The sequence below is a fragment of the Gymnogyps californianus genome, chromosome Z, assembly GCF_018139145.2.
Source record: "Gymnogyps californianus isolate 813 chromosome Z, ASM1813914v2, whole genome shotgun sequence".
Lineage (NCBI taxonomy): Eukaryota > Metazoa > Chordata > Aves > Accipitriformes > Cathartidae > Gymnogyps > Gymnogyps californianus.
In genome coordinates, this window is record NC_059500.1 from 45772767 (window position 1) to 45785558 (window position 12792).

Consider the following 12792-nt stretch of genomic DNA (forward strand, 5'->3'; position numbering starts at 1 on the left):
AAAGTCTCAGTGGCTTCTGCTTGTTTGCTCATCTTTACGATAACAAATCTGTAATGATGCAAAAGTGCTCTGAATTATGATGTCAGATGAGGAACAGCTACCTTTCATAAGCTGTTTACACAAGCTTTTCCTCAGATATCAGCTACTGCTGTCGAGCAGAGAGAAAAAAAAACATGACTAACGGAACCTTAAGTAACCTGGAAGAAAATTCAGCTGTGTTTCTCAATTCTTGGCCTGTCATATTGTGCTGGTTTTGGCTGGGATGGAGTTAATTTTCTTCATAGAAGCTAGTATGAGGCTGTGTTTCGGATTTGTGCTGAAAACAGTGTTGATAATACAGAGATGTTTTCATTATTGCTGAGCAGTGCTTACACAGAGTCAAGGCCTTTTCTGCTTCTCACACCACCCCACCAGCGAGTAGGGTGGGGGTGCACAAGAAGTTGGGAGAGGACACAGCTGGGACAGCTGAACCCAACTGACCAAACGGATATTCCATACCATATGACGTCATGCTCAGCATATAAAGCTGGGACAAGAAGAAGGAAGGGGGGGATGTCCGGAGTGATGGCGTTTTGTCTTCCCAAGTAACTACTATGCATGATGGAGCCCTGCTTTCCTGGAGATGGCTGAACACCTGCCTGCCGATGGGAAGTGGTGAATGAATTCCTTGTTTCGTTTTGCTTGTGTGCATGGTTTTTGCTTTACCTATTAAACTGTCTTTGTCTCAACCCACGAGTTTTCTCACTTTACCCTTCTGATTCTCTCCCCCATTCCACCAGGGGGGAGTGAGTGAGCGGCTGTGTGGTGCTTAGTTGCCGGCTGGGGTTAAACCCCAATACATATTCTTGCAGAAAATAATAGTGATGTTATCTCAGCCTTTGGGACAAGCAAGTGACATTGGAAGTGAAAACCAGTGACCAGTGACAATGCAGTGACCGCATGAGTCACACAATTGGTGTGTAAGGAAATGATGTTTAGCCTGTAAGATTTTGCCTATTTTGCCAAAGTTACTCAGTCTGTCTGCTACCCTATTACTTGACTGTGGCTAACAAGGGCTCATATGATATTATTATTGATATAATCTGGTTCACAAAACTCCCAAGTTTTCCTGCTTTATATGAATATTTATTGTTTGCCAAAGATGTCTACAAAAACCCTAGCCCTTAGCTGGTTCAGTATCAGAGTCTAGTGGAATATAAACTCACCTTCTTCTGTTTTGCCCTGTCATTAGCAGATGAGGAATATACAGACACGTCTCAAAGATCAATACACTGTGGCCTCAGTGCCCTAAAGCATTGGTCTACAGAGCACTAATTATTTCTTCGTCATCAGTCCTCTTCCACCAAAAGAGCACTGATTAGATGAGTTTTCCCAAGACAAATTATTATACTGAACAAAACATCTGCTACTGCACAACATATACTTGTCCTTAATAAGCTCCAATTAATTGTAATCAACAGCTACGATGAGTAAGGTGGAAAAACCATTGTCATATCTGTGTCTGGCAGGTACTGATCTAAACTGAACAACGACAGGTGTCTCTCAAAAAACAATGTCGCCAATACTAAAATTATTCTTCTTCTTGTCATTGGAATGTAAGTGCTCACCATAAAATAATTTCCTTAATAATAGATGAAATAAATAGTAAGTAACAACAAAATTTGACTCCTCCTCAGAGCCTGATATAGCTGCAGCTGATGTGAGTGGAAGGAGCCACTGGCTTTTGGGGAGTCTGGACCTAGCTCTGAGAGGACTCAGATCTTGATTCTCCACTGTGATGGGCTGCAGTAGCTGAAAATAAAATGGTTACTCCAAAATATTCAGAAATGTGAGGACAAAGTAAAAAGGAGAAACAGACTGAGTGATGAAAGCAAGGTCACAGCTCATCTTATTAGTCCATCAAAGAAATTAAGGATGGGTTAAGAGAGAAACCTACAGGTATTTGAAATGCAGAATGACTGCCTTCAACACTTCCCCAGGTGGGACTACATTTATGTGTATGCTGGTGGCTAATCTGGGATTCCTTCTGTATCCTGCCCTTTTAATCACACACAGGAATGAAGCCAAGGTACAAAATATTGTCATTTTAAATCCAGCTAAAAAGCTGAGTTTGGGGAAAGAAATAGTAACTGCACAAAAATGTGCGGAAAAAACTGAGAACTTTTCCCGGTAAAATGCATTTTACTAAGTGTATATTTGATCTCTGTGGAACAATAACATTTATCTCTTTTGGGGGATTTTTGGGGGACAGTTGGATGGTCATTTTTTAAGATATTTTCTTACTTCCTTTATTATATTTGCAACAGTAATTCACAAGCCAGGAATAGCTTGTATAATGTCACATTGTTTTTAACTGGTAGCCCATGGTACTGGTTGAAAGGAGGGGAATGCTATATGGATGACTCATACCATGTTCATATACACATGCAACCATGTTTGATAGGCATGAAAGAAGATTAGTACATTTGACAGTATTAAAGTTTAGCATTGCCTCCATTATTTGTTATTCAAGTTACTATACAACTCCTTGTTTTCAGAGTCCATATTCTTGATTATTAAAATGTATGCTGTAATCAAAGTCTATGGCAGATTATGGGAGATGCAAAGGAGAATTTAAGATCGAGTAACTGAAACACATTATTTGCAGATATTATAGGAGTTACAGAAAGGGAATGGCACATTAGTCCAGGCTGCTGCCAGTACAAGATCATTCTCTACAGTTTATTTTCCAGTGCTTTGTGTAGTAGAATTGTAAACATTCCTAGAGATGGAGCTTTTTTCCACCATTTCCCAAGGGAGATTATTTCACAACTGAATAGTGCTTACTGTCAAGTTTGCATTTTCTGTTCTGTTAAATTGTCAAAATGCATATCTGCACATCTTTATTTATCTTTTTAGCACACCATAACAACAATAGTATTTCAATATGCATTTTAAGTAACAATATCAGAAATGTTGTAGATTCGTTTTCTAAAATTAAAAGCAGTATGTTAATTACTTAGCTTACAGCACTGAAGTATCTCTGCTCTGCCTCTGTTCATACTCAAAAAATATTCAGTGAAAGTAAGGAATCATTTGAACTTGTTCTGACCTTACCGAGGCATTGGTCATCTCCAAAATTTCATATTCCTTCTCAAGAATAAACAGTTATTTAAGTTATTGCAGGATTTCTGCCTGAGTTTGTGCAAAGTTATCTGATTTTTAAGAAATAGAGAGAGTGAATGTTATGTCAGTTTCAATACATCAAAAATCCAGCATTTTGTGGCAATAATATTCGTAATACTATTTTTCAGACATTAATTACTTTTATTGTTAGCTTCAATTGTCTAACATTGCTATTTGTACTGATGTAGGTGACAATAAAAATACAAGGTGAGGAGTGAGCATTAAACATGATTTCTCAAGTTTGGAGTTGGGGTTTTTTTTGGAGTAAACAGCTGTTACCTCTCATATTTTCAATCAGACGATCTGTATTTCTTAGAGGATCGTTACCAGCGAGGAGTTCTGATGACAGCAGAGGAAGTAGGAGACTTGATTTTGTTCCATGTGACTTCTTGTTTTCCCTTTGAGAGAATATAAAATAGAAGACAAAGCACAATTACAACCACACTTCTCTTCAGAGGGAGGACATAGAATTATTAAGATCCACTGTATAAATAAGAGGAATTTCCATGTGTTTTAAATTAGTCTTTACAGGTCTTTTTTTCAGCTGTCATGTTTGTCTGTATAATTAGGACTCTTCTTGTAACAGCTGAAAGTCTATTGTTAAGCCCATGAACTTTTGACAATGTGGAGACATTTGAGAAATTTACGATTTAAATCCTACCCTTAAACTAATATATCATAGATTTTGCATTCACCTACACTATTCCTGGACATACTTGCTGCTCAGGACTACGTAGGACATTCAGTGCAAAAACTGAAACTCTTGTGTTTTCCCTGCCTCTTCCCCACTTTGACATGAAAATAGACACTGAATATTAAGAGAAAAATAAAATAACCACAAATACGAGAAAACTTGGCTATGGGTGGTTTCCTCTCTACTGAGATACACATAATCTCATTTCTATGAGTTTCTAATATTTATCATAGAAAATAACAACTATATTCTCACCAATAAACTTGATTTAACACAGAAAAGTATGTTCTAACAGTGGAAGTTTCTGCCGTTGGGGATACTGGTCAACATGGATAGCAACAAGGATCTTTCATATCTGTCAGTTCTAAGCTGAAAATTTCTCCATAGCAAACTCTCACTGGGGATTGAGAGATTGAAGCATTTTGCATGAGTGAGCTGGTGCACAGATCACTGCTGGGCTCATATTGCAAAGAAGAAATCCAGGCAAAAAGAAAATTTTAAAAAATCCCATAAAGTAATCCGCTAGTAAGAATGGTTTAAAGCCATAGTTCTGTCTGTGCCAGTCAGTATGATGTACTGAGTTTCTTCCTTAGTTTCACAATTTATAACACACTTATTATCAAATATACAAAAGAATTATCAATACACAAAAATACTTTACCAAGAATGGCCATATGAAACCAGAACACTTATTGGTTTCTCTGTAGGGTAACTTTCCTTTCTTATGCAACACATAGATGTGTATATATATCTGTCTTGTTCAGTAAAGATTATTGGGTAGTCTGCCCTTCCATTGAACAATCTGTACATGTGGCAGATACAGCAGCTGAAAAAGTATGCATGCAGTAACATACTTTTATAATAAAGCAGCAGTGTACTGGTAAACTTTACAGGTAAATATTGCAATCATTCCACATTCTTTGCTCTCCTGGGCAGTGTATCAAGATGGATATGTAGTTAGCTAAGTCACAGCACTGAAGTCCAAAGGATAAATGCAGAGGGAGAAAATACTGAAGTATTTAGAAGCCCACAACTTTCAGTGAGATAGAGCCAATGGTGGCCTACATACCGCAAGATGGGATGGAGTTGGGGTGGAAGATGAAGCAAGATCAGACTGTGTGTCCAAGTGAAGTGATAATAAGGAAGCAAGAGAGAGAAGAACAATGAATAAGACATGGAATAACAGCTTTGTGTAACTATCAAGTGGGACAAATAAAAAACTGTTAGTGGAATTGCCTTCATCAGATAGAGCAAGTCCCTACTTACTTTTGAGTTTTAGCACAGCAGGCTTATCAGGTTCCCAGTTCCCCAAGAAGCTTTTGTGGCCAGGTTACCCTACTTGCAACTGCATCTGAACCCTTGGTGGTGAACTGGAGCACAATGCGATCCTCTTTTCCCTCTGCTACATATTAGAAAAGGTAGGTCCACGTGCACAAAGGTTTAATACTTCTCCTGAGGTCAAATTGGAGTAGATCTGTACAGATGATGCTTTAGAGAACCTTCTCCAACACATCAACATGCATTTTTAGGAATTAAAAGAAATTGGGGCTCTAGAGGAGCAAGTGTGAAGAATTTCCCATTTACCTGAACATTAATAACCACAATAGTTTATACAGTTACTTTGTAACTTGGTTCTAAGGTCAGCTGATACAGGATTTCAGAGGCAATTACAGTAAATGAAACTGTAGAATATCCCCATGAGGTAGTCTGAAGATACCTTTTCAAGATGCTTTTCTTTTTTTTTTCTTTTTTTTCATTCCTCCTAACCCTAGAGCTGCCACATCGAGCAGCTGCTTTCTTTTTGACAATTCGTCACTCCTGAAAAATGTTTGCAAGCACTTTGGATAATTTCCAATTCATTCTTGCAGGAAATGAGGATTTGCTTCCTCACTTGGGATACCTGCTGCTAGGTTTATTCACTAATAAGCATGATAAATGTTTTAGCCTTTGATCAGTGCTAAATTAACAAGTAAGCTCCATAGAAAAGAAGTCTTTGAGGCTCAGGGGCTCAAGACGGTGAATGAGTTGGAAATATGATTGATTGTGTTGCTGTGAGAAATTTCCATAAAAAAACTTTTATCATGCTGTTATGTTCTGAACAATTAAATCAAAAGTGAAAGATATCTAGCCTCCAAAGAAGACAAGAGGAAGGAGGAAGCAGATCAAACTTCACATGACTTTGTTTCAACATATATAGGTTGATTCTCCCAGAATGTTTTTTTTTGTTTTAATTATTTTTTGTCTGTCGTAATTACTTGGAGGATTATTTTGCCACACTGGTCATTTTTATTGGAGATCTACACATCTTTCTTTTCCCATTGTACTGGGTCTGGCTGGGATGGAGTTAGTTTTCCTCATAGTATCCCATATGGTGCTGTGCTTTAGGTTTGTGACCAAACCAGTATTGATAATTCACCAATGTTTTAGTTATTGCTGAACCCTGCTTGCACAGCATCAAGACATTATATGTTTTTCACTCTGTTTCTCCCAGGGTATAAGCTGGAGGTGGGCAAGAGGTGGGCACGAGAAATTTGGTAATTAACTTACTTATCTGCTCAGATTTCATACTATTGTGACTGCAGTATCATAATCACTTATATGGGAAAGCTTTAGCATATCTAGCTTTGACACTGATAGCAATCTATTCATCACAGCGGGAGATTTGAAATGAATTGAAAAAAATTTCCTGAAAAGCCAAAAAATAAAGGCAGCCTCAGGCTAATATTTTCAGCAGGTATCGCCCACTCCTTTACAGGGTGTGGCAATGTCCTCAGAGGACGCTGAATTAATCTTCCTGGAAGACAACACCCTTCCCATCAAAGTTACGTACAGAAATACTCTTGTGAAATGGTAGCCCCCACCTTCCTGTATCACAAAGGTGTCTCTGGTTTTCTTTTTTCCTGTATATATACAATGCCCCAGTAACCTTGCCATCAGTGCAAATATTCCTGATTTCTCTTTTTCTTCAAACAAAATGCCAGCAGCTAACATCCCTGTCTTCACTGCCATTCAGTAAGCTTACAGTGCAAGGCATAGACCACAGCCTGGTTCCACAGCCTTATGAGTGGGTACTTCCATTATTTTCATACCATCTTAACACCTCCCTGCACTCATTGGACTGGCATTACAAAGGACCCAGCCTAAAACCATACTTGATTACAAATGTCCCTTCCCTTGAGGCCAGCTGTCAGAGGTTACTGTGGGAGGCATCTCGTAGCAGGCAAATCTGTGTACCTCTTTGCTCACAGTTTCTTCTTAGAATATAAGACTGTCTTGGGAACAGAGACATGTATTTATCTTTCTTCCAGTCTTTGTAAACACTTGTCCTTTGTTTCAAGTCTTTGGTTTTTCCCTTGTTATCAAAAAAGCAGCTTTTCTTGACTTTGGCAGCAAGCTTAAGAGATTTTTAGTGTCAGTGTTTAGGTTCAGACTGGTATGAATCTGTTTTGTCTATCCTTTTTGCTTTTTCATCCTGTAAACAACACAATGTTGCCCTGAAAACTCTTTTTTTCTGCAATATCTTTCTTAGGAGAAAGCAAATATGGTTTTACACAGAATCTCACCTTGTACCTTTTTCTTTATACAGCAGTCTTTGGAACTCACAACATGGAATCTTTCACTGTCTGTATTAAGTCATGGTTGTATGTTATCTCTGGTAAAGTGAAATACATTATCCATTGGTGTATGTGAAAAGCACTGGGACAGGTTTGGGGAATGATTCCTATTTTCTTCACAGTCTCATTGGCATTTTGTGCAAGAAGTAGTATTATTTTGCACAAATTTCATTTATTAAAATACGTAAAGATAGGAGGAGGAAAATCCTAAGGCACTATTCTTATTCTCACCCTATGAAAATCTGTGTCTTATCAATACACTTGTAGAAGTGAACTGGAGTTTTACAGTAGAAGACAACTCCAAGTTTTAAACGAATGAACCACAGGAATACATTGCTTTAAAGTGAGGTCTGTCAGATCAGCAACACTATTGACTCAATATTGAAATGCCCTGCCAGAAAACAGGAGTGGATATGGAGAGGAAAAAAAAGCAGAGATTGGAAACACCAGACTTAGGGGTGCTTATTTCCTAAAACACCACCATATGTGGAGATACGCACCATAGGTCAAACATTCAGCAGGTTAGACCAATATAATTTCACTGACATGAAGGCAAAGATGCATAGTCAAGCTGGAGCAAGATCTGACCATGTTTCTCCAATGAGAAAGAAAAGTATCAGGTGTGCACAAGTTATACAACAGAGTTCAGTGAAAGCTTAATAATCTCTCACGTTTTTGTGTCTTCAGAAACTCATTATTATACCTGGGAAAATGCAGCTTCAGCTTTTCTTCCTTCTTCCTTCTGTAACAATTTACAAAATAAAGTAGACACACATCAGAAAACTTCTTGTCAGTGCAACAAGCTGTGTATGCTGCCAAGCTGCAGCCTCTAGTCAATCATCTGTTTGTAGGCTTCCTTTTCCCTGCATACCAAAAAGCCCATTTCTCTTGCACTTGCCACACATTTGCTACTCGAGTCACTTTGGTCATGCATATTTTTTCTTTAATTTTGCCAAAGCCATTGAGATTGCATATGTGCAGTTGGATACTGTACTTGACACTCATGAAAATATACTTCAGCTTCTTTTCATTTCCTAGGATTACATGAATGAAGCTCATTAGCTTGTTGCTGGCAGTCTTTTAAGTTAGCTTCATAAAACTTCAAAAAAAATCTCTGGAAGCTTTTAAAAGAACAACAGTATCAGGTCTGACAGGACCTTTTAAATGTATCAAGTCTTGTTGTTTCGTATGCAGGAAAGTTATACAGTATTCAGAATCAAAAATATTCAAAAACAAATTAAAAAGGATGAAACTTTTGTTTTGTTTTCAGCAGAGACCAGAGATTCTTGGAAGAAGGCACCTTGGCTAAGCGATGACTAATTTATGACTGCTTTAACAGGGACTTCATAGTAGTGCTATTTGTTCACGTACTTTGTCCCTTTGAAAATTCATTTTCACTGACTTGTTTTCCTTGGGATGATAAGGATGAAGCGTTCTTGGACTTATCTGAGAAAAATAGTTCCACAAGACCAGTTGATGTAATTTTCAACTGCACAAAGAGAATACATTTCAGTGACAAGTTGTCAGAAATGGAGCAAGCAACCAAACTTCTCCTTTGTTTGGGACCATCTTCTGCAGGTTAACGCTTTCCACAGAATCTTGACTCCTTTCAAGTCAATGGTCAAAAACCCACTGACTTCAGGGTGTTCAGGATTTCTCAAAGAGAGCTGATAAATTAGTACACAAGAATATATTATAGTGTTTAATAATGAAATAACTAAGTATTCTTTGGAGCATATAACAACACTGAGCTGTTGAATCTAATGAATAATTTATGGAGTGGATCTCTTTTCCTCCACTGTCCAAATAAATCTTTTATTTTTTAATGCTGAAACAGTTTCAACATAAAGGACTTAAGGGTCTTCCTTACAAGGTGTGACAACTATGTGTTCAGCTCCTTTTAGACAGAATTAGATCCAGATTTTGTAGGAACAGAATAAATGCTCTATTCACTGAACCTTGGTATATGAAGAAGAAGAAGAAGGTATGGCCACTATCTCTTCTGCATTTGTTTTTTGAGGAAGGGCTAGCTGAGACTCAAGACAAGGGTGTCAGGTTGTGCCTCCCAACTCAGAGTGGAAATATCACAAGGACGATGCTGAAATCCAAGAGATGGGCTCATTTTAACATAAACATCCCTTCATCTGTTTTTAATGGCTAGTTCAGGCATATGCCAGTGCAGCCTGGTTTTACTGAGTTGATTGTTTCATGTGAATCCTGCTCTTGCCAAGCATTGTACTTAGAGACTATATATAGGAAAAAGTACTGTGTGGAAATTTACATTCTGCTATGCTCAGCCTGTTAATATTTTAGGAGTCTGTGGATCTAGACCCATCTTATGCACCAGTGCAACGGAGGTGAGAGGCAGCTTCTTATGCCTCACAGTTCCAGCTGAGGAGATAAAGCTCTGACAAATGTACCAGCCAAATTCTATTGCATGTCTGCCAAACATGTGCAAAACAGAATTCTTCAGAGGCTGAAAGTTAGGTGAAATTTTGGTGGTATTTTTAATGGAAACAGCAAATGTTGCTTTCCTGAAGCAAAGGACATCCATTGCTCAAATCCAGGATCTCCAAAATAATTTTTTTCAGTCATTTTATTACCATTATTACTGTTTTTACCACGGGCTAGCCAAATTAGCTATCCCAGTCTCAGAATGCAGGCAGTGATGTTTTACTCTGAATGATTAGCGATGATTAGGGCTCTAAACAGACAAAGGTAGGTTATTGTATGTGGAAAATTTCAGGATAGCTTCTCCACGGACAGTAACACCAGCTGTACTGGATATATGACAATGCCTGGATGAATCTTCATCTCAGGTGTAACTTTTATTTTCTTTGGGTACATTAGCAGCACTCAGATTTGAAGAGAGCTGTGTTGTTCAAACGGTTAGGCTCTATGGCATGAATGAATAAAGTAAGGTAGTAAGAACAAGTGACAGTGTGTGACAAATCACTGCCATTTGTTTTTTTCTTGCTATCAAAAGACTAGTAGAGTGAGATGTATCTGGATACATTCAGAAGGAAATGGGAATGTTCAGGTTTGAAAAGACCTTGTGAGCATATTTGAAGAAGAAAGGGAGAAAATAACATCAATGCTGAATTAATTTGATAAAACATAGTAGATTTTATAAGTCCAGGAGCTTCTCTGCAAAATAATCACTAACACTTGGAAGTGTCAAAGTGACATTTGTGTTGCTTATTGCTGCTTTCACCTGGAGACCCATATGTTTCTGACAATAGCAGTAGACTCTGTCACACACAAAGAAAGTTTACAATGTACAGTTTGAAAGAATAATGTTAACAACTTATAAATGTTAATACTTATTGATTCTCTTTCATAAGGTAATGTGTATTGTAGAGCATAGCTATTTTACACTACAAAGTTATAAGCATTATTTGGAACTATTTGGAGTGGATTGGCTTTGCTGAATACCAAGTATTGAAAAACATTGAAGACAAAATGGACCTTGTACAGCATCATGTATCTTTAGCCACAGCTGATAAATTCTTGAAGTGAGGACTGGAGGTTTTTTCAGTAAATGGATTTTTTTTAATGTGTTTACCACATTCCCTTCTTGTTGTAAGTCATCGGTCCAGTATTAATCACTGTATGACTGAGTTATACCAGTTTGTTGGAGATGTGTAAATGTGCATGTGTGAAAGGAACACAGTTTTCCATTGCAGATGTGTTAATGGGCAACTAGATTATGATGATTAATTCTGCCTGATCTGGATTTATGAAGTGATGGTGAATATGATCTTAAGATTTATGCACTGTCCATGTATTATCTCTTGTGAACAGTTTTATGATGAGATAATTGGCCAATAACTCAGCACTCTGATAGCCCAGGGAGATTAACTTTCAGTGTAATAAAGGACATTAAAAACCACGGGAAAAAAGTAGTCTTTTATTTAAAAGTATATAGAATATGGGAATATTTGTATAAATGTGTGATTATTTTTCTGATGAGAATAGAGTACAGTAATATGTTCTTTTTTTTTTTTTTTTCCCATCGAAAATGCCCAGCAATGGAAAACTGAGAGACTGAGTAAACATCAAGTTACAGATGATCAGATAAGTTCTATACTCTTCTGACTACTATTTGGATGACTTCTTCATTCAGGAATGGTAGTCAGATTTGCTTCTTTGTAAAGAAACTACAGGACTGACAGCACACAATAAATCATGTCTAACAACACGCTGAAAAACTGGCAAGAGACAGCTTGTACAGTGACAAATACAGCTGACAACGAGCATATACATCTGTTTGGTAGGATTTATGAGAAAAGAATACAAACAAGGAGATGGGACTTAGCTTTACAACAGACATTTGAAAGTCTTTTATTTATTTCTTACTAATAGCAAAAATGCAAGGAATATAAAAAGATCAGGCTAACAAAGAACTTTTTGGCATTTTAAACACAACTAGATTATGAAGAGAAAGTGTAGATTAACATTTTGATTATCAGCTTCTATTTCAAATGCCAGATGAACTAATAAGAGAGTGATTCTAAAGCATACTGATTAAAGGATAGTCTGGTGCAGCTATTTTTAACACATATGTTCAGGTATAAATCAGTTTTGAATCCTACCTCCAAAGCTTGAAGTAAAAGAGTAACAAAAGTTCATCCATTGTTCTTTGATGTAAAATGAAGTATCAAACCATTACTTCACTAAAGAAAAAAACTTTTATTATAATAAATGACTTTACAAGAAAGGTCATCAGATTCAAACTCTTTCATAATTAACTACTTCGTTATCTAGGTGAAATAATCAAGGTGCTGGCATAAAAATTATGGCTGAATTCTACTGAAATTATTAAGACTTACTTGATATCATGTGTATTAAAAACTAGCAATGGTTTGGGTAAAGATAAACCTCTCTGTAAGTTTATTATTTTTTTGTCAAAGTAAATGTGCTAGATAAAAATCAATTTTATGTTTACAGTATAAAAATTCTCACTGAAACTAGTAATGTGTTGATGTGTTACCTTTCTGAACAGCTAAAGTATATTGGAAAAGGTAGAAATAGAAAGGAACCCAAAAATATCAAAAAACATCAAGAAGCTTCCACAGATAAATGAACATAGGTGTTTATTTTGTTTTGAGAGAAACAGATGAAAATATGAATATGCTTAAGTTAATGTTTTATTAAACTGTAGCTCATAGCTACAAGACTCCAGTGAGGAGAAGAGTTCTGATAGATAAATAAAAATGGTTGAGGATTACAATGAAATATAAGAATTTTCACAGGACAATTAGAATAGTTGAAACATGCAAAAGTGATAAAAAGCACTACCTCTGTCAGTTTAAGATG